Genomic DNA, 25,697 nt, shown 5'->3' on the forward strand with positions numbered 1-25,697 from the left:
AAAGATTAAGAGGTGCAAGGTTTGGAGCCAGAGGTCCTATCTTGATTTAAACCTATCACATAGCTGGAAAAATGAACAAATTTTTGGGCCTAGACTGGTTGAATGGACTTTGAATCTGAAGGCTCCCTGTGTTTTCTATTTCATCAGTTGGTCTAATGAGGGAAACAGGCTTTCCATCTAAGGCATATGACAAAGAATAGGTGTCCTTAATCTACTAAGGCAGTTCTCAGCAGAAGTTTGGCACGAAATTGCCTTATGCCATTGCTAGGGTGGGAGAGCAGAGCTGCAGGGGGAGCTGGGGGAGGCAGCTCTGCTCTGCTTGAGCCTGTTTGCTTTGCACACTCGACAGGGCTGTGAGTATGGGCAGCCTTCTTGCACTGCTGCTCATGTGGATGTTTCATGTAACAATAGGGGAGAGAAAAACATTTCTTTAAACAAAGGAAAACAAGATTGCAAACCATAAAGAAAACAGCAGGGAGATTTGGGGACAGATGTACTAACAAATCAGCAACAGCTGTGAAAATTACTTCTGATGCATTTTTTTGAACCCAATCAAATAAATAATAATCAAGGTTAGAGTAAATTTCCTTTTCAAATACCACAAGTATCGATGTCTATGTCTGATTCCCATCGAGTCTAAGCAGTGTGGCACAATTCTCTCTGTAGCCACATCACGGTAGTTGGGTGGATCTTTCCTCAGTGCATGGGGGATGGAATCATCAGAGCTGATGGTGCCTAGCAGTGCCCCTGTCCCAGCATTTGATGCCCCAAAGAGGCCAGGCAAGGTGTAAAGGCAGGTGGTGTTGGCAGGAGCCATCCACAGGCCTGTAGGCATTTTTTCCAGAGAAGAGCCAGCTAACAGGTTTTAACACAGTTTTTGGGGTTTTTTTGGTTTTTTTGTTTTAGTTTTTTGTTTGTTTGTTTTTGTTTTTGTTTTTCACTCTGCCAATCCTTAACTAGATAAGCACTGCCTAATTTTCATCAGGAAAGACTTCTTCCAACAGAGCACAAATGTCAGTGTCCAATCTTCACATTGAAGAGAGGCATATAGCAACCCTAGGACTGCAGAGCCCTTTCTGTGTTGTCTTCAGCTTGGCTGTGTTTGATTTCACTATTTGTAAAGAAAACTTTGTATTTGCTAGGATTGCTTGAGGTCATGCTAGAGTTCAAAGATAAAAAAATACATTTTCTTTTTGTTTTCTGACAAAGAACAGGATTAAATTCTTTATTAGAATGTTGGAAACAGTGAAAAAAAGAAAGCACAACCTTGTGATATCCATCACACCCTTGCCTCTTGTAGCTGGACCTAGCTTTCTGTGTGCCATGCTTTGCCACAGAGCCATGCAATCAGAGTAGCTCCACTTACGTTCGAAGAAGGGCAGAGTGTACCCTTGTCTACTTTTCCTCCAAAAGCTACTAAATAAAGCTCTTTGTTAATTTGTGGGATCATTCTACAAGCTCTGATAGTCACCTCAGTACCCATGGAGCGCCCTGATGCTCACCAGGCAGTTTTTCCAGCCCAGACCCCTGTTTACCCTTTCTCTGAGGAAGCCAGGTTAACTGCAGTTAAAATGATGATATTTGGTAGATGTTATATTTTTCTCTTCTGGTGCCTTTGGGCTATCTTATGTCTCTTAGAGAAAACTCCTGTTGCAATAGTACCTGCCATCACTTACAGGAGCAATTTCCAGGCATGGCAGATCTGAGGGCTGAGACCATGTTCGTTTCCTCAACAGAGAAAGAGGGAACAATCTCCCGTAGCTGTAAGTGTGTGTTTCCAGAGTCTTCTAGAGTTAGAAGGGTGTTTCCACAGCAGAGGTTTTTGGCAGAGCCTAGAGCTGGCAGTGGTGGCAGTGCCATTAAAAAAGGCTCAGTTGTCCTTTGCCCCCCAGGCACAACCTTCCACATCTGCCACACCAACAGGTCCCATTTTCTGAACACTATAATGTTCTTTAGGGAGCAAAACCTATCAGGCATTGCTCCGAGCCCTTGTCTGAAGTCAAGAGCAATCTGGAGTTGGTCTGGTTGTGTGAACTAGAGGTGCTGGCCCAGAGCTTGGTACCTGAGGTCCCCCAAGCATGGGGATCACTAGGGCACTGCTGGGGGAAGTCCAGCATGTTCTGCTGCCTGCCTGTGGCCCAGCTGCTGTCCCCCACACAGCTGGTGGTCAGTCTCCAGGACCTGGGCTTGGTCAAGGCAGGTCAGGGCTGTGCTGCTGCCCTTGTGGCTGCTTACATTGCTATGCCTGGAGCCCAGGTTGACAAAAAGGCTTTACAGCATGAAATCAACTTGTACGGAGCATGCTGGAGATGTGGTTACCAAAATAATAAGTACATTTTCCCCTGTATTTTGGCCTAATTTTTTTTTTTTTAACTTGAGGTTGTGTTAAATGTTTCATTAACATTTTCATGTTTTCTATAAACAGGAAACACCATTCTCACCTATAAACTAATTTAAAAAAAAAAGAAAACCAGAAAAAAGAATATGCCTGTTTTGTAGCAATTGCTGCTCTCTGACTCATGCTACTTTCCCCTTGACACAAGAGCCTTTATCTGTCTGTGTTTACTTCTTGCTCAAATACCTTCTTCTGAAGTTGAAGATTTTATTGTAGCACTGAGTTTAGATTTCACTCTGTATTCACTGTCACTGAGACAGTTTTGTAGAGCAAAGCAAAGTGTATTTTGCAATGTTGCAATTTTCACAGTTGTTGTGACTGTGTGCTGTAATGCACTAAAAGTCAAAGTAATCCTGCTGATGATAAACCAGCTATGTTCAAAGCACCTCACCCTACACACACATGCATACAGAAGTCTAAATCCCCACTTTAAAAAGGAAGCTTTTTGCAGGAATCTTTTCCATGTTATTTGACTCTTCCTATGTTTTACCTATGTTTTGACTCTTTGTATCTCTTACCCCTTAAAGATTAGGATTTTTAAACAGTTTTTTAAAGTTTAAGGCCAAGAGGGGCAGTGTCCCCTCCTGCATCTCAAGCAACCAGAATTCTCGCTCAGATCCTGCAAATTCAAGGTGCTGCATGATTTCAGCTGTTCGGAAACATTTGGATTTTTCAAAATAGCAAAGTTTGGGAAAGAGATGCTTGCATAAGCTGGGAGAAGCTAAAGGGAGGCATGAGAACAAGCTACTGCTACTTGAAGGGTAGTTACAAAGATTACAGAGGCAGACTCTTCTCAGTAGGGCCAGACAGCCCAGACATGGGGCAGGAACCATCAGAGTGTGGGAAGCTCACATTGGACATGAGGAGAAGGGTAGCGCAACTCAGGAAAAGGTTGCTGAGGGAGCGGAAGCTGCAGAGTCCCTGAAGGTTTTTGAGACTTTACAAGGCAAAGTCACGTCCGAAATGACTTGGTGTTCATGTCAGCCCCTCCTTGAGGAGGAGGAGGCTGGGCCAGCTGCTCTCCACAAGTCCCTTCCAACCAGCGTTTTGATGGGTCTGTGAAACTGCTTAGTGCCACGGACACGAACACAAAGATGTGAAAGATGCTTTCAAAAACACTGATGGCAGGAATGCAATTAGGTGAGACATGACCAGACATTAGGCAAACAACACTCCCTGTCCCAGAAGCAAGTTAGAAAAAGGACTTACTGAGGAATTCAATAGACTTCTTGAAGAGATTTGCTGAAGAAAGTGAGCAGGTTTTGGCTAAAGTAGTCTTTTTGTCTTCACACATACACTGTAAATATAACTACCCGCAAAAGATCTCCTGTAAATTATCAATACTCACAAATTTTGAGAAACAAAACTGAAGACAGTTGGTAAATATATTAAGTTCTGTGTAGCAGAATAACTGGCATGTTCTGAAAAAAGGTTGCAACATCCTGTGTTTCCCTTCCAAAACCAGAATTTCTTCTTATCCCCAAGTTTATTTCAGTCTCTCTGGCAATAATGAACTTCACAGGGCAAGTATGAAAAGCTGCATTTGCCATTGGCTACAGTGAACTAAAAGGAAGAGCTAAAAGAGAATATTAAATAAAACATATGTGATTAATTTTATGAAATAGGATTCCTAATAAAAAACACAAGTTTCAGAGTCATGATTATAATTTATAATATATTAACTGCTTTACTACCGTGCTTTTTGACTTAGTATGCTTATAACATTAAGTATGTCTACAGACAGCACAGGATATTTCCTTTGTGAGATTACCACCTCTTCCTGTTGCAATGATTCCTGCTGCTGCAGAGTGTAGGTATTTATTGCTGCCCGATATTTTTAAGTAAAAAGGAAAATGGGAGGTTCATAACACCTAACAAAAGGCAATTCACTGCAACGACTAAGAATGGAGGCAATTTACTTCAGCATCTCTATAATCTCAATAGAGGGAGAGAAGAACATCTCCAAAAATTATTCCAACCCCCTAGAAGGGGCTTATGGTCCTTAGCTAGCTTCATTAATATTCTTCAGTCTGCTGCTTAAAGGCTTATGGTATGAGTCTAGGCTTTGGGAAGGGTATAAGGTATTACTCACACTATTTCCAAGAAATACCACACAAATGTTTTTGGCCTTTTTTCTATTTGAATGATGTCAGGAACAGACAAAAACATCCTCTAGATTTTTGCCCCATGTCTTCTGTTGTTCCATATCTTCACCTAAAAGAATTACTTCAGTGGTGCCATTTCCCCCTCATTATTTTCAGAATATATTTGGGAACATCTTACACTGTCAGGGCAATTATTGCTGGCTTCAAGCATTGCCTGAGCAAAGGCAGGGGCTACCTGAAGATTTTCACCACAAGCCTGTGTCTGTTTGCTCTGAAAGTGTCCACATGTGCTACAAAGAACATATTTTCTGTGCTCTACATGGAATGAAGCTGAGCAAACAAAGCTGCATGGCAAAGGGATGATCAATTCACTAAGTAGTGGATAATCACTGCTGGATATTATGGAGTATAACACTATGATTTTGTATGTTTTTAAATATAATAGCTGACTGAGTAATATTGAGCTATTATATCCCTTTAGTCTAGATCCTTTCTGAAATGATATATATGAGAAGTCTTATTGCAATTTATCCAGTCTCTTCTCACTGTGTCTTTTGCTAAGAGCAGAGAACTGCATTTTCAGCTGACTACAGTGTGCCTGGGGTTTCTCATAGCTTGCTACATCCTGAACAATTTGTCAGAACTGGACCAGCTCAGATCCAATCTGCCAGAGCATTTCATCTGGGTGGTTTCCACCTCTGCTGCCACATCTTGTGGAGGACCTTCAGCTGTAAGGAAAGGTTTCCAACAGGCTTACATCCTAGGCTAGCCTGCCTATGGATCCCTCTTCCCTGGGGCCCAGTGATTGTCCTATTGCATGGCCAGACATGTTTCCACTCCAGCTTGTATCTGCAGTTATCTACTGTGAGATAAACACACTTCCACTCACACAGACTGGGAAGACCTCACTGTTCATCATTTAATAGGGAACACATGGAACACATGCATTAATTTTTGTTCACGTTTAGTAATCCAGAGGAGCCTACATTTGTTTAGCAGTGTACAGCTCTCAAATGCCTCCATATGTGCCAGCATGATGAGCTGGGATGGAAGGCCTGGCCATCATGACTCCTGACACCAGGGTCACAGGGTGAAGGCCTGTGAGAGTTCTCATGAAACCATCTGGATGGTATTTGCTGGAGTGCAGCCAGCAGGTCAAAGGTGCGGAAGAGATTATTCCCTTCCATCAGGCAATTTTGAGTTTTTCTCCCCCAAGAAGGAGTACAGCAAGATGGCAGTGGACTGCAAGACATCCAAGGAATGGTTGAGGGAGTTAGACTTGGTCAGCCTGCAGGAAACAAGGATAAGTAGGGATATTACTGCTGTCTACGGCAACCTAATGGGAATACGAGAAAAGTATTATAGTTTCTCCTTGGAAGCAAAGAGGCACAAGTTTTATGAAAAATGCAAAGAAAGCCACTGCTAGCTAAGTTTCACCAGTAATCTTTAGGACCCTTTGGCAACAATTCTGATTTTAAAAGTAATAAGGTGTCCATGTAAACTAGATGAGACTGAAATCAACCAGAGTAAACAATCTGATTTCCCTTTCATTAGCAGAGTTTATGGGAGACCAATATTGCTATTTGTGCTGTCTGAACAATATATAATTCTTTGCACCACTTAACAACATTTCTCAGACCCTGAAAGCTTCTTTAGAAGCAGTGACAATGAGGTATCATTAAAAAGGTTTATCTTCACATAAGGGTAAAAACATGCCTTTGGAGACATATGGGTGTTGACACCTTACAACAATTTCCCATTTATTAAAATCAATGAAAGAGAGGTGAAAGCACTACATTTCTGGCCCAGCAGAGTCTGAGCCTCTTACACCCTTCTGGCAGTGAGAGGGACATGCTGTAGTCCCAGTGTACTCCTCAGGCGTCCTGCAGTTAGTCCAGGGCAGAAAACTTTTATTCCTGGTCCTGCTGCAGACTTTTTCTCCTTATTGAACACACCTCTAAGGGTATATTCATGGAGAGTTTAGGCACCAGGGTGGCAGTCAGCACTCAAACACCAATGTGCCAGGCACTGACATCTTCCCTGGGGAGCGAGTATCTTGTCTGGCATGGCCTCTGCCTGGGCAGGGCTAAGCAGCTCAGCACCTGGGCAACTCAGGCTCTGCAAAGTCAAGGATTCTTCACTGTTCAATCTGCCCAATCTGTTCAAAATACACCAAGCATACACGTACTGGTGTGTGATGTGACAGCCTAACAAAGCTTCAGTTCTCCTCTGTTGCACTCCTAAGGGTTCCATAGGCTGGACTGACTGAGCAGGGGTAGTGCCGATGTATGGCTGTCTAAAACATACCTTTCACATAAACTCACAACTGCTCAGAATCAGATGTTGCACTGTCCTTGGTGAATCTAATCCACTCTCTGCTCCCCAGTCCTCAATCTGCAAAACTGGGAATTTGGTACATCTCTGCTTCACCTTGACATAATAGGGATAAGTACATTCAAGGCTAAGCAGGAGAGGAGCATGCAAAGTCCTCAAAAAATCTGTCTGCCATTTATCCACTATTTAATGACTTAGAAAAGCCACATGAAACAAAAGATGATGCAAAAAGGGGTTAAAAAGATGAAAACCATAATCTATGTGACACATTCTTGTTCCTATATTTTTTTTCTTTTGAAACTTCATAGCTAGAAAAACTTTGTCTCTATCAGTTCTGCGTACTTCTCTTGACAGTGTACCATACCCCATGGTAGTGACTTTCTATAATGCTTTATAGATGAAAAAAAAAAAAATTAAATCACCAGATGACTTAGAACTCTGATTCATGTTATTGTTATTGCTCATTATTATCATTTGTCATATGAGACAATGCCTGGCTGTGCACTTTTTCTCTTTGAAAGAGAAATCTGGCTCAGCTCTGAAGGCTCGAAATTCTGTTTATTATACTAGCTGAAACATGTTTATTACACTGTCATGTTTTTATATCCCTCCTGCTACCTTGTGAAAAACATACTTCTGCGCTGACCAAATTGTGAAAATTCTGCAAGGCTTTGCCTGCTCTCATCAAGCCATTGATCCACTGAGTTTAGCAGCCTCATGTGGTGGTAGCCTGTATCTGACCCAGCAGTGTCCTCCCTCTCTCAGCACCACACCTAATCCTGAGAGGCCTTTCATGGGGAAGTGCCGTCATGAATTCCAATCCTAAAATTTCCTGAGTTTTAAGCTCTATTCATTCCTAAAAAATGTGATTTGGAAAGAGTCATGTACTACCTGCCTGTATGGCTGTTAGTATAACGGTGTTTGATTGAGAGAAAAAGCCACAGGCGATATATATGTAATAGACAAAAAGAGCAGTGATAAAGCAACAGTAATGACAATCCTATTTTCATGTTGCAGCTGCACTGAGTTTCTGCATAGCTTAGAGCAAGAGGCTTTCAAGGCATTTTGGCCAAAGCCTTTTGGACCTCTGAGCAGCACTGACTCCACAACTTGACAGCAGGAAGTCTGTCAAGTGACATTCTGAATACAAAAACAGTCAAAGAAAGTCATCTTATGAGAACTCTGCTGTTACCTCCTTCATTGTGCACCACTTCTGAAAGACTAACAAGCTCTACCTTTTGACATCTAGAAATGCGATTGATTCCTCCTGATTTCTGCAGTTGGATCTAATAAGTTACATTATCTTCCCCTAAAAACTTACGTCATCAGTTTTGTCTGTTAATGACCAATGGGATATTGCTAGAAACACACTAAAAGTTCATGGTTACACAAAAGTCTCCCAAACAGTTTTCTTGGCTCTGCAATGATGTCAATATTTATTGTCACTGTCACAGAAAGATTACACAGATACAGCCAGGACACTGCATTTGCAGTTTGTATAGGGTTACATACAGCCCTCTCCCTCTGGCTTTGAATTTAAGAGATATTGCATCACAACTGGTGTCAATGAGATGAATTTTTCACTCAGCCCAAACACTGTTGGGAAAGGAAGGGAACCAGTAGCTGACGCATCTGGGTTCCTGTTTCTTGCTCTGCAGATCCCAGCTGGGTTTGAGCCTCATAGGAGTGATGCTAATTCTGTAGTCCCACAACTCACTTAAGTCAACATAAGCAAATGCTGATGCTAAAAGAGGCAGTGCCAACTTCCCACTGACCTAATTGCTGTTTTCACTCTCCTTGCTTCCCCAGTGACTGCAAATAGTCATAAATACATATGGGAGGGAAAAAAAAAGAGGTTAGTTTTAACACAAAATGTTCTGTTCCAACTCACCGTGTGGCTGCATGAACATCTGGCAAGAGAGAGAGATGCAAATGGCTACAAGCAGGCAGAGGACTGGAAAGTAAGCCAGGACTGGTTATTACAGTTTAAATGAATTCTGGAACTAGCAAGAAAATTACAGCACTAGTACAATGTCCCCTCATGGCTAAACAGGAGTGGAGGGAGGGTGTGCAAAAGCAAAAGGCAGACATCCCTGGTCCATTATATCTGGATTAGGCAGATTAGATGAAACAAACTTTCTGACTCAGGGAAAATGCCATCAGAAATGTTTAAATGGCTAAATGTAGGTTAAATGTAAGCTAAATGTACCTAAAGTACACTTGGCTTACAAAATGCTTCACATTATCTATGATGACATCCAAAACCAAGTAGTGGTAATTTCTAATGAAACATAGCCTAGTCAAGATGCTCTTTTAAATCAAAACCACTGTCTCATCTTTTTTTAAAATGAAAATCACTTGCCTCATAAAAAGTTTTTACGTTTCAGAAAATTATATTGAGAATAATGTTTCTAGATAATGACTCTTATAATGGCATTACTTAAAACAATTAAATCAATTAGTTCAATAAAATTCTTCCACTGAACTGCAATATTTTGACACTGTGACTGATTGAGTTTACTGCCTTTACAATTAATGAAAGATTGGTTCCTTTAGCAGTTACACTCTCATTAGTCCACAGCAAGAACATTTCCCATTACTCATCCCCCACTGCTATCAAAGGGCCTTTACTTCTGGCTTTTAGTTCTCTCTTTAATCCTAAATTATCAGAAGTTATCAAAATCCTTGCTCACTAGAACTCTTGGAGAAAATTTGATTTTGTATTTTACCTGTGTTAAAACTTCATTGAAATAAGAAAATCCAAGAAGTAACTAGACACTAAGGCACAAGCACCTAATATTTTTGGTTTAATTTAAAAAATTGCAGTTGTGGCTGTTCAGGACCAACTAAGAGTTATTGTCAAAACCTGTGATGAAAAAAACAACAAAACAGCATAAAGAATCTTTTCATAGCCCAAGTAATCAAGCTTCTGTCAAAGTGAGAAAATTGTCAGTCAAGCTTTCAATTCAAACACAGCCGCTAAAAATCAGAGACTAGAAGCCAGACACTTCACTCCACTTTGGGCACTAACTCAGAAGTGAGTACAGAGGTTTGGCAGTAGCTGAGACCTTGTTGTAGTTCTGTAGAGTTGTAGAAGCACTCAGAAAAGATGACTAAATTGGGTAGCTTTTTCTTTCTGAAGTTGAAAACAAATGTATTTACTACGATGGTTAAAATGGTACTCAATGAGAAAAATCTGTCAGTATATTAGCGTTTTTTTAACAAAAAACCCCAGAGTATTAAAGGTGTCTTGACTTTCAGTATACAACTGATATTTCTTTTAATCAAATCTTATTAGTAAAAGCCTTTTCTTGGATCAACAGATTGAATGAACATGGCAGGGAAGATTGTGAATGCAGTACAATGAGCAGGAACCATTTCTGCAAAGAGTCATCCTTCTTTACTCTGTTCTTGACTGCTGAAAGTAATCAAAAACTAAACAACAGGTATTGCTAAAACAGAGCTGTAGTATATATTTATTTTGTGACCATTAGTTTCCCTTCCTTTTCCCCCCCTCAAATGCTAAAAAATGGTTTAACATTGTATAAGTTTTGTTGCTTACTCTGCTTGACTCTGTTCAAAGTAGAGTTTGAAATAAAATCTGGAAAACAACAATTCTCACTGCAAACTATTGTTTTGCTTTTATGTGCTGCATATTCATACACCACTACTGCTTATTATACTATTTTGCAAATGTGTACAGATATTGACTAGTAATTTCTTAAATCTGGAGACCACAATTCCCAGGTGATGACCATGACCCTAGAAAAACCCTAGAGAAAACAACCTCATTACGAGACATACATTGCAATAGATGTTTGCTTAACTGGAAATCTGCAAGAGCAGCTGCCCAGTGCGACGGTACATATTTGCTTCTGAATCCTTTCTCAAAGACACTATTTAAACATGTTAATGAACTGAGCTGGATTTTTCCCCACCGCTATTCCAGCAAAATAAGGAGACTTAGAAGGTAAAATTTGTTTTGTTATTGCAAGTAGTGCTATGTGGTAAGTGAGAAATTTACTTTCTATAGTCCTATGTAATTATGAAGGTGGAAAATATCCATTTCTTGTACAGATGCAATGTCTGTGTGCATGCTCAGTGATATTTGTATTTGAAAATGAATACATTTCTATTTCTAGAAGTGTTTGTGTATACAGCTCCATCTTCTCCATATTTGGCTTGATATTAAAGATCTGCTACTCTAGCTTCACCACTCTGGCAAGAGGAAACAAGCATTTCTTGTATTGAGCCTGTAACTCCAATTCAAGCTATACGATGTGTTTCAGATCTGGTTCTGGTTTATGTTAAACTGTAAACAACTGAGAACTGTAACAAGGGTTTTATGATGTGTGCAGCTGGACTAGTTATCACTAAGCTTCATGCTGCATGCTGAGTAGGAAGAGTGATAACAGAGATTTTTCAGATACCCCAGTTCTGCACTAAGTTTGATGCTTTCACCTAGAGGGGAAAATCTGTGCATCCTGAGCCAGTCACAATTTATGCTTTCTTCCTGGGCTCTGTTTTAGCTTTTTTTCTGGCATGGTCTGGATGGGAATCCCTTCACCCAGTCAGCAACTTGAATTAGCAGAGGAAATTTCTAAAGTGCTCCTTCTCTCTTAGAGCTGTTTCTGCAACCATTATAACATCAAAATCAAAGGAATTGGGAATGACCATGGCTGAGGTGGTGTTACTCACCTTCTCCTCCACCACTGGCCAAAAGTACAAATTGTTAGAAAGGACTTGATACAATGTCCCTTCTACTCCTGTGGGATGCATTTATGCATGTGACAAGCTTCACTCTCGCATGGAGGAAGCTCTGATCTAAGGATACACTAAGTGACGCAAAAAATAAACTTTCTCAGAGTAGGAATGATATATTTCGTAGTAACATAGAAACAACAAGGTACAAGATGAGTCATGCTTTTAACGTGTGAAGTCCTTTGTCACCTATTTCAAACAAAACTAAAAACGTCCATCAGCCACTTACTCTTTTATTTGCTTTGTGTTTTCACTTGCTTTGGAGTTTGTAGGTAATAAACCACAAAAACGAAACATGGGCTGAATCCTGAGATATTTATTTGGACTAAAGTCTTGTTACTGGCAAAGGTCTGTCTGAGTAGCCTTGTCATCCCCTAATTTTTTCAATGTAAAAAGGAAAAATACCAAAAAATCATATTCCTGCCACATCCAGCAATTTTCCTTCTCTCAGTTTCAATAATCAGAACATTACCAACTAATCTGGTTTAAAAACAGAAGGGTAAAACCATACTTCCTAACAAGACTTGTGTTGGGCTTGAGGAATGAAGGTTTACTCCTCAGACATCAATCTTTGGTTTCATAGTGGAATTTTCTGGTTCTGATTAACTTACCTGATATTTTCTCATCCCTTGCAATGACTTTAACACTAATTTCTGAAAAATTACTTTTAAATTTTCAGATCTAATTTCTGGACAAATTAAAAAAAAAGGAGAAAATTAGCTGCATTGGGAATCACAGGTACTTGGTAAATTAGAAGAAGATGTTGTACCTGTTGTGGCCATGACTTTGAAGAAAATTTTGGCTTGAAGCAAAATGATGGTTTAATAGTGCATAGAGAAACTGTCCATGGTGGCTACAAAATCCAAACTGAATCATCAAGATCAGATGGTACTCTTGACTATTACTAATACTGCTTGCAAGACTCATCAGTGGTAGTGATTAGTGACACATTTTCAGTCCTAATATTTGGTTCTGATGAGAAGGGAAGTGTGACAATAATTTGCTCCCCATTTCACAATGATTTTATGAAAATCCATTGGTGTTTGTAGAATTTTTTGATTGGCTAATCCTCTGCACGAGCATTCATCTTTTAATTGGATAGCTGACCTTAATGCAATATTCTGAAGCATTCTTTGTATGTTTCTTAATTACATAACTCTTGTATTTTTTATTTCTTCCTTCAAATTCCGAGCTCTTTAGCATGATATGATTTAGCATCTGCTATTTTACATAAAGTTGTGCTTTCCATTATATGAAAGTGAAATTCAAAATATTGACAAGATGATGATTTTTTCCCTTCTCTATTCTTTACATATATGAAAATCATAATATAGTGGTTTTGATTTTTTTTGCTTTCTGGTGCTATTAGTTCACAGTAGTAGATGAAAATCAAGTCAAATTATGCACCAAGGGTGTCTGTTGCACAACTTTCAAGGTCTGGAATCAATGGTTCACTGGTTATCCATAAGACTTTTGGTAAAGATGTAATACCCAAGATTGTGTTTCCAACTTTACCTGAAATTTCCTGTCATAAGAATAAAGAAGGTAATATCAAGAAGCCTTAGCCACCAACGACTGTCACTAAGAGGTTCTGGATTTACCACTAAGCAAAAGCAATGAATATGTATTGATAATTTCAAAACAATCTATTGTGACTTAGAAAAGTGATACAAACAATAAATGGTATCACACTGATACAAATTTTTAACCATGAACCAAGACTATTTACAATCTCTTCTGTGTATTTTATTCTATACATTTATCATCTCAAGGTTACACTTAGAATGCATTCTAAAGGTAATGCCCATAAGGAAATCAGAGGTGTCAACAGTTTCAACATGCACACACTGACTGCCTTAGGGATGCTGGGAGGAGCCTCTTAACATGTTGCTCTGGTGAACGATGCTGTTTTCTCTTGTGTTTTTCAAGACAGCTCAGATACTGTTTTCTGGGACCTATTTATTTGAAAAAAACTCATTTGTGTCTTATCATAGCTACCAGGCTTTACCCTGCTGATATTACCTGAATATTCAACTTTGGAATCTGAAAATTTTCCAATAAAGATCCTTAAATGTGGAACTTATTCCATTCCTTCCAGTCCTCCTTTGCTTCAGTTCTTTTGTGCACAGTGAAGCAAAGAGGTAGATAAAGAAATAACACGCTGACTTATTGTCTTAGAAGGATTACTTTGTACATGGATTCGTACAGCTGAAGATAACTGGTATGGAAAATATGAATACAGCATTCTAATAAAAGAAAAAAGAATAATTACTAGTCTTCATAATGATAATTATTTTGAAAAATGGGTAGGCTGTTGCTTTAGTCATGTTCTACACATAGGCAGATGCCACAAGACAAGTAAAGTCCATTATGTTCTACTATTCTTTGTTTATGTTATTGGACAACATTTCCTAACATTTTTAGTACTGCTGCTTTTGACCCTAGTACTGCAATGTCAGATATTGGCTCGCATTTGGAATGAAGGCCTTACAGCAGAAGACTGAAAGGACATTTCTCATCTTCTAGTGCTGTAACATCTGATTTTGTAGAGCTTGAGGTCTCTTCTATTGAGGTTTTCTCGCTCTGGGAAAGCGGGAGGATCCCGTAAACCTCACCGACCGAGGTCCCCGCAGGGCACTCCCACGCTGCGGGGGCGGAGCGGATCCGGGACGAGCGGAACCCGAGCCCGGGCTGAGCCCCCGAAGGAAGGATATCAGGAGCCTTGGCGATCAAGGAGATGCAGTCTCTCAGTTCTCAGAATCCAGGGTTTATTGGTAGGATCAGCGGGGCAGAGAAGGCAGATGGAACACAGGGGGACGGAAGCAGCTGGATTCTGAGCACAGAGAGCCCCGAGGGTGCCCGTTCCAGGGGTTAAGAGGGACCGCAGGATGAGAGGGGTTTACACAGGAGAGCCAACGGGAGCACGAAGGATACAGAACTGGCAGGGGAGCTAGGCAATGGGGACGCGAGGAGGGAAGGCACAGAACTTCAAACCCAATGGGGAAACTTGGCCAGAGGGAACAAAGTAGAACTTTCCAGCTTTTAACTCAAAATGGGGTAGGGGAAGGGGGATGTGCAGTGCCAATCATCTCTGACTATGGTGCTTGCTTCCACTAAAACCTGCAGACACCCTGCTACATTCTATGAAGGAAATGAGCAACAAGTTGGACAGTAACATCCAAATATTTTAGCACTTAAAACTTTGAGCCACTCTCCAAAACACCATCAACATTATTTCAATGGTATCTATGACTCCTTTTAACAAGAAGGGCTGTAATTTATGCTGTGTGAAACACCCAGCTTCTATGGTTTGTGCCTGGGCAACATCTATCACACTTCTCTCTTTCGAACTGTTGGGGTAAATTCTCAAAAAATAGCCTTCCCTTCTCATTACCAGCTAATGACATACATTTATGATCTGTTTGAGTTTCTGCATCCAACCTTGTTTCCCCTGACTTAGGAGGAAGATGTGTTTGTTCAGCCACACTGTTCATCCACCTCAGTAATGATCATCCACTCTCACTGGCTGACATGAAGCACAGAAGAAAGCGATCCATTTAAAAGTATAGTCCTTACAAGGTCAACGTGCAAGCACATATGCAAGTCCCAGTATAGTAATCAGACCTTATGGGCAAGTTGGATAAACTTATTTGTTTTTCTTGGTAAAGGTTGACTTCTGCATCCACGTCCTTAAAACCTGCAGTTTGAGTAAACATAAATGTATTTAGAAATATTTTTGTAGAAGTTTTGCTTCAAAAATATAATTATCTGTTGGAAGGGATTTTGACAAATATAGACATTTCCCACAAATATTTGTTAAAAAACGACCATGAAAGGAAAATATTTAATCAGGTGAACCTATAAATTTATACAAGAGCTGTCCTAATATACGCAGTGTAGCTCATAGAGAAAAACGTTCTCAGAAATTTACTCTTTTTTAAAGTAAATTATTAGGATAGTAAATAGGTGCCATAAAGAGAAAAGCAGTCGATTACTTCCAACTAAGCACTGCTTTCTTACATGTTATGCTGGAGGGGGACTCAAATAATTACTCAGAAAGAATGCACTGGAGTCTACAAGTTACATTTCTGGTGCCATTTAGTTAAATTGAATCCTTAAATACAAGAACTAAGGACCTGGTTCTCCTTTATACAGAATTGTCTTTATGTGACTCTGTCAGTACAGAAGGGATGTAAAAGAAGTGCTGCAATTAATGCCTGACTGAATGACCACCGGCACCAAGTGGAACAGTGAAATGAAAACTAACCCCCACATTTTCATAAAGATTTTTCTAAATGAGAAATCCCATGGCTGTAATCAAAATTGCTAAGTACTAAAGAATAGAAACAAATGCATTGATTTTTTAAATTTGATTTTTATGACTCAAGACTTCAGAAAATTATTGATGCTGTGCTAAAAATACACAGGAAGAGTACAAAAGCTTCTGCGGGTTTGGTTTAGGAATAGTTTTCCTTGTTTTTGGGCCAAGTCATTACAGGAAAACAAGTATTTTTCATAGAAATGCTGACATAACTTTACTAATAACACCTTTAACAGAGGTTGCTGCAATGTGTATTTACTCAGGTACAGGATTAAATAAGAGATGTGAACTCACCATAGCAACCCCTGCATCACATTGCAGATATGCTGCTTCTAAGATACGGCAAATGTTTCTGAAGAAACACACATAAATGTGAGGTAAACACCTATCAATTCCAAAGTGTGTATCAAAAATACTTTGCCATGCAGTATAACAAAAAGCAGCATAACTTGATGCTCTGCAAATGAATGTATTACTGGACGGTGTTTTCATTGTGTTATGATTTTTGGCTCAAAATATAAGTTTAGATAACTCCCCAATTCACTATAGCAAAAATAGTGACGAACACACTATTGAGCTCTTCCTAAATGTCACTGCAAATCTTACACTTCCTAGTAATCTAGGAAACTCACCTGTCCTTTTTGAGCCACCTCCTGCTGTTGTTCTAAGATCTTTCAAAAATACCAATGCTCACCATAAGGTATTCAGCAGAGTTTTGTGAGTACAGTTTAAGCTGGAAGTAAGTTTTCTTGTAAATTATCTTTTCCCCCACTTTTAGACATTTTACTGTTTTCTCTTAATTATCCCTCTGCATCTTGGACTTTATCAGCTAATATATATCCCTTCAATTTATCTTTATTCAGGTTGGCTTTTCTTGTTTTACATAGAAAACCTGTCACTGTGTTTACAAAGTTACTGCTTGCTTTCTTTTTTTAATTAAGCATTTTCACTTTCAACTTCAACTCACTTATGCAGTGCCTAAAGTGAGTTCCTGATGATATCCAGTGGTTGCTATACCTCCTGAAATGACGTTTTTTCTGCTGTATCTTTCTTTTACTTTACCCAACAATTCATGGCAGAATTTACTCCTGCAAGGAGAACTAAGTGATCATATGCTTTGGTTTTTTTCTCGCTATTAAGTAACCCTATTGTCTCTTCCCAGATTTTGCTTGCAGAGAGGGAACCCTCATTTTCTCACATTGCTTGAGATGACTGATAAAGAAGACAACAAGTATTCTGTTTTGCCACCTAAAATTGTCTCCATACACTCTTTCATCACTGTTCACCAACTTGCTTGGGAGACGTGTCCAAAGTCTTTTATCTGCTGATTATGTGCTGTAACTTGAGCATAGGAGCCTCATGTGAGCTACTTGGGAGCTGTGCACAGCTCTGGGCTACAAGCTGCCTCCTCTCCATATCTAGTCCATTGGGACCAGCTGGAAGAGGAAGACATGGAGACAAGGCTTCTAGTTGTACGAAATTGCTAGTATGAAATAGGTTGTCTTTTCTTGCTCTTTCTTCTAAGTCTACTTGAGCCTACTTGGACTGAGCAGCTACACGATTCATCAGGGAAAGCTGTGATTAAAGATCTCTGCTATTTTCTGAAGAAAGGGCGAGATGACACTGTGTGTTCAATATACAGGCTCACATGGATGCAAACTGACATTTGTGATTGGTGCTGGTATACTAAGACGAACCATAATGCATCTGGATACTCACTGTGCATGGAAACAGTGAGGCTTTACACCTGCAGATTTCTTACATAGACTATCACAAGAATAATAAAACTTAATGCCATTATGTGATCCTCCTAATACTGGCTGCCTGCAATACCTGTGAAGTGTTGTCCAGTTTAATCATCAATACAAATTACTTTCTACACTTCACAGCAGAAAGTTCAGTACTTTGCAGAAAACATGAGCAGCACTTGATCTTTTACATTTCAGCAGAACCTCTCTCACAACAGCAATGTCAGGCCAACAGAGAGGTGCTTCCTTTAAGAACACTTTGTCACCCTCTTAATCCTGTCTGTTTTTATGAGAGAATAGACATCGAATCTTGGGTTAGCCCAACAGACTCATGTTCACAACTGTGTAAAAATTATTTCATATTGTCATTTTTTTCAAAAATAATGAAACCCAATTAGTTTTAATCTAAGAGAAACTCCCGGGCTTCACCTGCCATTTGAATTTGCATTTTAACCATTTAAAGCTCTCCAAATTCAGCAGAATAAATGACGTGAAGAAGGCAGACACCTGAACAAAATGATAAAAGAATGAAATTCATGTTCTTTGGACTACTGAGAAGAGAAAATAAGATGCTACTGCAAAATATTCAGGTATCTCAAATACAGGAAATTTCTTCTAAATGCTGAAATCTGGTATAGCAAGAAAAATTATAAGATCCATGAGATATTCTTCAGATATATTTTAGATTGGTATCCTTCAAATCCGTATTCTGAATTATGTGTTAGAAATACTACACGTCTTAGGAATGAAGGAGTGAAAAGTCCTGAGCCATATGACAACAAATTAATATGCTAAAATGTAACTGAGTATTATGAAAATGCATATGTTTTTGCCAGAAGAAGAATGTGAAATCAAGCAATTATCATAGTGCTTAGAAACAGCCCCAATGGCATATATCTAAATAAAGAAATACCAGAAAAATGAATGCAAATTAAAGTTATTAAAATGCAAAAAAATCTATGTTCTGTACTGAATATTAGGATGAGTCCTAGTGAGCAATGTAACTTATTTTTTGTAACATCTTCAAAATATATGGATGAGATTTTACTTGTTTTAAACAGCACTGTTTCTTCTAATTTAAAATAATGAGTTTTGTTTCTGCTGCTTTGGTCATATTTATTACTAGCTTATTATACCAGCAGCTTTCAACTCTTTCACATTTACAAATATTAAATGAATTTTGAATGTGTAAGGATTGTCTCCAGTGAATTTGATCCTACTGAAGAAATACTTGTTTTTCTTAGGTACCTCTCACGGGATCTCAGAAACTGCCAACTGCAGACAAGTTAAAAGGTTAAAATTCCTGCTGTATTTTATAACATTTCTGCTGCCATGCCAGAGTCTCCAAATTCTTCCACTTAGCTAATCACCAAGTGATTTATTAACTTGACATGTTCCCTTCACTGGTCCTGAGAATTCATGCTATACCAGAATTAAGTGGTTCACCAAAGTCTTGTCTCTGTGGTACAGAAATGCAAAAGCCCCAAATATATTTTGAATATTTTTGGTAGCAGAGGCACAATTTTAGTTAAAACCTCAAAGCTGAAAAAAACCTCATCAGTCAGCATGTCTGTATTTTATCAGAATGAAATTTTTTTTTGTTCTTACAAACTAACAAGTTTGTTCATTGAAGAGGTTTAAAAATCTGTTTAAAAATGAACTCTAGTGCATCCCCTCATATGCAACTTATTTTTATTACAACTGCATTTCCCATTGGTTTCCTACATTTTTTCACGGAGAGTTATTTATACTTGGGGTAAAGGATGATGCACAGTGACTGAATGGCTGGTCCCTGGTGCTCCTGTGCACTGGGGATGTGCCCTGGTCCCAGGTAGCCCTGGCTATGATGGGATTCAAGAACTCACCTTTTCCCTTACTTGAAGTCCGAATGGTGCTTGGCAAAGCCTTGGCCCTGGATGTGTGTTTCGTGGTGCCGCACTGCTCTTTTCACGGCCGAACATGCCCCGCGACAGGGAGGAGCGGGCGAGCGAGCCGAAGCACGCCGCTGCTCAGGTGGGCAAAGCACCGAGGCAGGCAGGCGGAGCTCGGGGAGCGAGAGCTGGTGAGGAAACATGCGGAATGAAGAAATGTAGGTTTACAGTCCGGGATTCTCTGAGGGGATTTACTGAGGTTAAGAGGCGAATGTCGAAGGGTTGTGAAGAGGGGTGGAAAGCGAGCGGCGGTGAAGAGCCACACAGTCCAAAGCTGAGCGCCCAGAACAAAGGATTGCAAGGGTTTAGGAGGGAAGGGAAAAGGCGGGCGGTTAGCTCCAACCAGGGAAGGCTCCATGGGTGGAGATAGGGAAGGGAAAAAAGGTAACAACCAATAAGTTTGGAACAGGGGAGGGTACAAATCTGAGGGACCAATAGGATGTAGAACTGAGGAGAACCTTCCAGCATACAAACCATATAAAGAACTGGGGTGGCGGAGAGTGCAGGGCCAGTGAACTCTTACAAATAACTAATAAGTAATAACTAATTCCCCAGCTGCAGGGGTGCCTGGGCTGTCACCCTAACTAGATCACTGTGGCAAGCTACTCAGACCCAGCTGCCATTCTGAACAAACATTCCCCCTGCAGCTGGTCATTTGGCCCTAACCTGTGCATGGCCACCACAATATCCTGGGATGGGTGCTTTGGTCCTGGTGGGAGCTGAGACCAAGTGTCTCAGGGCTTGGGAGAGCTGTCCAGCCTAGACTCCCCCTGGGACTGGTGGCCTCCTCCCAGACAAGCTGTGCAAGGAGCTGTATTTGTTTGTGTTTTTTGCCTGGCTGATCCAAAATACATTCACCACAAGTTTATGAGCTCCTTAAATGAGGAATTGCTGGTTGTGGCCCTCAGATGAATGAAACAACAACAACAACATGGCCAAAATACATTTATTATAAAACAATAATATTCTAGATTACTTCTCAAGACCCTGGTTTACAAACTTACTTGAGTTTAAGTGACGGAAGTAGCCTTCACAACCTATGTTAAAATGAGTCAAAAGTCTGCCTACACGGCTCTCCAAATAAGCATGACCAACATATACAATTTACTGAAACTAGTGAGGGCCAAGGGTGTGATGCGGCCAGCATTCCATCTAGCTGTCTTTGAGACCCTGAATTCAACAGAGTTTCTATTTATAACTATTTCTATTTATTGAAAATGGCCTTTGGCACCAGGACAGACTGGAGCTTGTTCTTTGGTCTCTGGATCCACTGGGGAGAGCCCTGTCAGTCTCCCACACCTTGCCTTTTCCCTGTACAAAACAACCACTGCTTATGGAGCCATGGAAATAGTTCATGACTTCCTGCTATACATGTTGCTATAGATATTCACTGGGTTAACCCATTCATTAAAAATCAAATAACATCCCCTCCCCTCATTATTCTTCCCTCAAAAGAATGTATTTCATCTTGACTTTTCCCCCACTTGCTTTACTCCTGATGGAAAAAATCTATTCCATGTATTGCAACCTGATGCTAAAATTATTGTTTTATAGTGCTTAATATTTTATTTTTCTTAAACCAGAATTTCTTAAAATTTTAGTGGGAAAAAGAAATTCACATCAGCTTTATAAAAATGGAGTGTCAGCATTACATGGCTCAGAGAAGCACCATGAATATTTTGCTATTGCCATCTCAGATTTCTGGACAGTGTGACATTTCTTGCTGTATCTGTGTTTTTGCAGTGAACATTTCTGTTTGACATGGTAGAGTAATTCCTCATCAATGACGCTTGAAATAAGTGAGCATTAAAGACTGATATAATGTTGCGTGGCTTACTGCTGAGAATGCACCTCATACAACCCAAGGAAGTGGGACATGAGTGTTGAACAGATTTAGAAAATGACTAAGCCTCTCTCCCAGATTTATTGGTACAAATGGTTCCTTTTTAATGTTGAACTCCATAGTCAAATCTGCCAATTAATATTTTTTCCCTTATTTATTTTTCTTTAAAATTTGTTTGTGGTTTTTTTGTTTGTTTTTTGTTCTGCTTTTTGGTATTTTTGGTGGTTTTGCTTGTTTGTTTGTTTTTGTTTTGTTTTGTTGGGGTTTTTTTTGTTCTTTTTTTTAACAGGGTTTGTTTTGTTTGTTGTTTGTTTTTTTCCAGCTATTTGATTTGAGGGAACAATAAGATCAAATAATCCTCAGGTATTTTGCTCACTGAAAAAAGTCTGTGTAAGTTCTTTTATTATCCTTCTCCTTGCCACTGCAGTAATATTTCCATAGATTATCATTACAGATGTATTTTACAATAACGTAATGAATAACCCAACACAAACACATCCATTCTCTTAATTGAATGAGCTACAGCTTTTTGGCTGAAAAAACCAAAAATATTATTTATAACTCAAATTACATTCCACAAACTATGCTCTCATCCATAAATGGCATGGTAGGGTTCCATATTTGCTTTTTTCTTTTTTTTCTCCAATGACTTTCCTGTTGACCCCTCTTTTAATTTACAAATAAAACCTTGACTTTCTTGACTGCCAGCACTGAAAATCCACCCTGGGATCTGAGATCAAGCTGTGTCCTTTCTGCTTTATGCCAAAATAGACTCCGGTTCACCTCCTCAGCGCTGAGGTGGCTCTGCAGGGCTGGCAGGAATGTAAAGCAACAACAGTACTTTTGCCAGTAAAAAGATAAAGTGAACGAATTCTCCCAGAAGTAGGAAGATACCAATTTTCAAGTCAGCTTTATAGAAAACATCTGTGCTTTGAAACAAATGCTCATAGGAGGGTTGGGGTGAGACCGCTCATTGCATGATGTTCCTGGGCAATCTTTTCCCCTTTGGTCTTTCCAGTTCAGCCTGTAGATCAGTCCAGCTGAGGTGTTTGTGGCTCTGGCTGCACAGCCTTTTTCCCTGTCAGCAGTGCTGGACTCAGGTGTTTCTGTCCTCTTTGCATTGTTTGTGCCCCTATGCTTGTTTTGATTCTGAGTTTGCTGTGTGCGTTGGGTGGAGGGGACTTCTGTGGAGGTCCCAAGCTCATCTTTTTGGAGCCAGGTTCCAACACAGCTCTGCAAAGAGTTGGGCTGTCATGGATATATCCTCACCCTTCTGCTTCTGTATGCATGCGGTATCAGATGAAATCTAGGAAGTCAGTTTCCTAAATACTTTTTCCCAATTCTAGTCAAATATGAACATTCAGCCAGTTCTTTGTGATTAGCTATAAAACCTAAAATTTTTCAAAATCAATCTTCCATATTATGCTTGGAAAAGACATGTTCTCAGTGTGAGCCCGATGCATATAAAATCCTTTTGTACAGAGCACAAAGACTTTGAGATGTTCGGCTTCCACTGGGAAGTGTGTGTCTCTGTGGAGATCAGGAACCTGTTTGTACTCAGACACAGGGATCAAGCCTCCTCTGCTGCCGTGGAGCCTATCGTGGGAGAAGGGCTCACTCCTTGCAAGGATGGGAGTTTACACAGGGCAGAGAAATGTGGGCAAAGCAGAGAGGGCGCAAGCAGCCAAAAAAGGTGCCAACAGGGACTGCTATAGGGGTTTTTCAGAGGCTGCAATTATTCCTGCTGTGAGCCAGGAGTCCTGGGGCACGTGTTAGGTGAGAAATACTCTCTTAGGAAAGTGGTAACAGGTGAGGTCAGGTAAAGACAGGGTTGAATCCAAAGGCACACATGAAGCCCCCTTCCTTGTCTGCAGTGGGTCTTAGCTCTCTTGGCAGAACAGATTCAGCTGCTCAATCCTATAATTCACTGTGTTTTATTTCTCATTTATTAAAGAGAGAAGGTAATGATGCATAACAGACTGCTGCCCCTGGAGCTCTCTCAGGCTGTGGACCACAAAATCCCAGATTCCAACTCGGGGAAATAATCGGCTACAGTACTGTTGGATCTTAAGAACAAGTAAAGTTCATGGTGACCTGCTGACATCTGGGTTGTCAGCCGCCCAGTACTATCTGCCCCTCCCAGTGGCTGTCCCCTGCCACCCCATGCCACCAGCTGTGCTGAGAGCACTGAACTCATCATGCACAGCTTCAGCAACCCTTCTGGAGATCCTGACGAACATTGAGAAGTAAAGCTGAAAAATTATTTCTACTTTATAAAAGGACAGATTTAACAGGACAAGAAACGCTGAGCCGCGGGAAATGTGCACTGGCATTTACAGTTTCTTCTGCAGATACATACTGTGTGAAATGTGATTATCTGCACTGTCTCCTTGGGTTTGATGAAAAAGATATTCAATGGAACTTTATTTTTTATCTTAAGTGTAATTGAGCTCACTGGATATACACTGACATGTAGACTAAGAGAAAAGGAAGATAATTACAAAAGCAAACTAAAATAGCTTCCTCACAAACCAGAGTTATATGTAGAATTTCATCTAGAAGAAATTATTTTGTGCTTGGTTTGGCTGGTATGATGTGCTTAAGTTCTATTTTTAATGTAATTTTTTAGGCTACTTCTGCAAATAGGAAGTTGTGACCTCATTCTAATAATCACAACAATCTGAATATTTACTTTTTTCTGTCCAAGGGGTAAAAGTCTACATGTGGCAGAAAATGTATCTGTTAACACAGAGCCTCTGTAAATCTTTCCTAACAGCCAGCACAGAAAAGGTAATTCTTTTTCAGGAGCAAATCCAAATTCATGAAACCAAAGACATTCACATTTAAGACATTGGCTCTTTTTTTCCTCTTAGCTCAATTCAATTTGTTTATGTATTACAGCATCTGCCACAGGTTATGTAAGACCTGTTGCAAGAACTCGTGATATCTGATGAATAAAGGACAAAGTCTCATTTTAGTTTTGAATTTTCAGGGTGTAGTGAATTCTTCTGCAACCCTGTCCCAGGTCTCACTGCTCCAAATGGTTCAATTGCAAATCATCTCTCTCTCTCTGATTTACAGAGAAACTCCTGTCACTGCATACCTTGAGGTTGCATCCCTGCATGCCCAAATATAATCAAAGGACATTCCTTGGGAAAAAGTGCAATAGTTCACCTATTAACAGACAAATCTCATTTTTGCATTAGGTGAACTGCTAGATTACATTATCAGAAACAACCTTTACATTTTATGAGTTGCCAGTCACATAAATTAGAAGACTGATCCTCTGAATCAAAATTCTATGGTTAGCTCAATTTTTAATACTCATACTACATGGACATCTATTTTGACGTCACACAAACCAGTTAGCGATCAGAAAGTTTAATCTGGTTCATTTCATTCAGATGAGTATTCTCTCTGGGGTTAATGAAGTGCTCATAAGTGTAATATGAACATGGTTACTTAATTCTTGCCTAGATGATGTTAAATCATTTGATCCAATCCCTTTTTTCCGCTCAAGGCTACTGACAAGAAAAATTAACCAAGACTCACAAATATCCAGTTATGATCCAGTACAAACCCCATATATTCCCAAGAAGAAAAAGAAGTTTCTTTAAACAGAAGTATGCTTTTAATATGACAACGAAGACAGAGTAATACTGCTGGATTACCATAATTAACTAGGCCAACTTAAAAAAAAACCCAAACCCAAATATCCAGACAAATTGCCTTCAGAAATTAATTGGTTTCCGCATAAAAATATTTTACATTTTACTTGCAAGTGTACACTTTTTCTGAGGACAAATGTGTGTTTGCTCATTTCATTAAATAATGCATGCTATTACATACCTAAGAATATGCACAACAATGTATTGAAGGGCACATGGACATCCTGATCGTGGCACTTCTTTGTCTTCTTAGCTCTAGAACTGGTAATTGAAACACCATGTCCATCACCCAGGTGAAATGCACTTTGGGAATATGGGCAATACACACTCAATTACTGCTCTTTATTTTATGGACATAAAATTGAGAGGAGACAAGTGTCTTTAATCAGTATGAATACATACTGCCTACAGAAAACTATATCTAACAAATGCTGCTGTCTCCACACAGAAGAGCATTTTTAACAAGGATTGTACCTGAAAGCATGAATGTTTGACAATCCCTACTAACAATCACATGGTGATGATTAATAGTTAAAAAAGACCAGGTAAAGTCCTATAGTATATAATCAACTCTAAATGCCATATGTATTA

At 39.7% G+C, this 25,697-nt stretch overlaps 1 long non-coding RNA gene across 1 annotated transcript in view; it reads left to right on the forward strand.

Moving 5' to 3' along the window:
• LOC146443393 (uncharacterized) overlaps window positions 1-25,286 on the forward strand; it is a 30,702-nt gene extending 5,416 nt beyond the window's left edge. Inside the window, exons 2-7 of the long non-coding RNA XR_014847136.1 lie at window positions 7,852-10,804; window positions 15,056-16,293; window positions 17,079-18,254; window positions 18,909-19,726; window positions 21,761-21,828; window positions 23,393-25,286. This is a non-coding gene — a long non-coding RNA (uncharacterized LOC146443393). The remainder of the gene's footprint in view (window positions 1-7,851; window positions 10,805-15,055; window positions 16,294-17,078; window positions 18,255-18,908; window positions 19,727-21,760; window positions 21,829-23,392) is intronic.
• The last annotated feature ends 411 nt before the right edge of the window (window positions 25,287-25,697 follow it).

The sequence above is a fragment of the Lichenostomus cassidix genome, chromosome 1Aa (assembly GCF_008360975.1).
Source record: "Lichenostomus cassidix isolate B80296 chromosome 1Aa, HeHo_3.0, whole genome shotgun sequence".
Classification (NCBI taxonomy): domain Eukaryota; kingdom Metazoa; phylum Chordata; class Aves; order Passeriformes; family Meliphagidae; genus Lichenostomus; species Lichenostomus cassidix.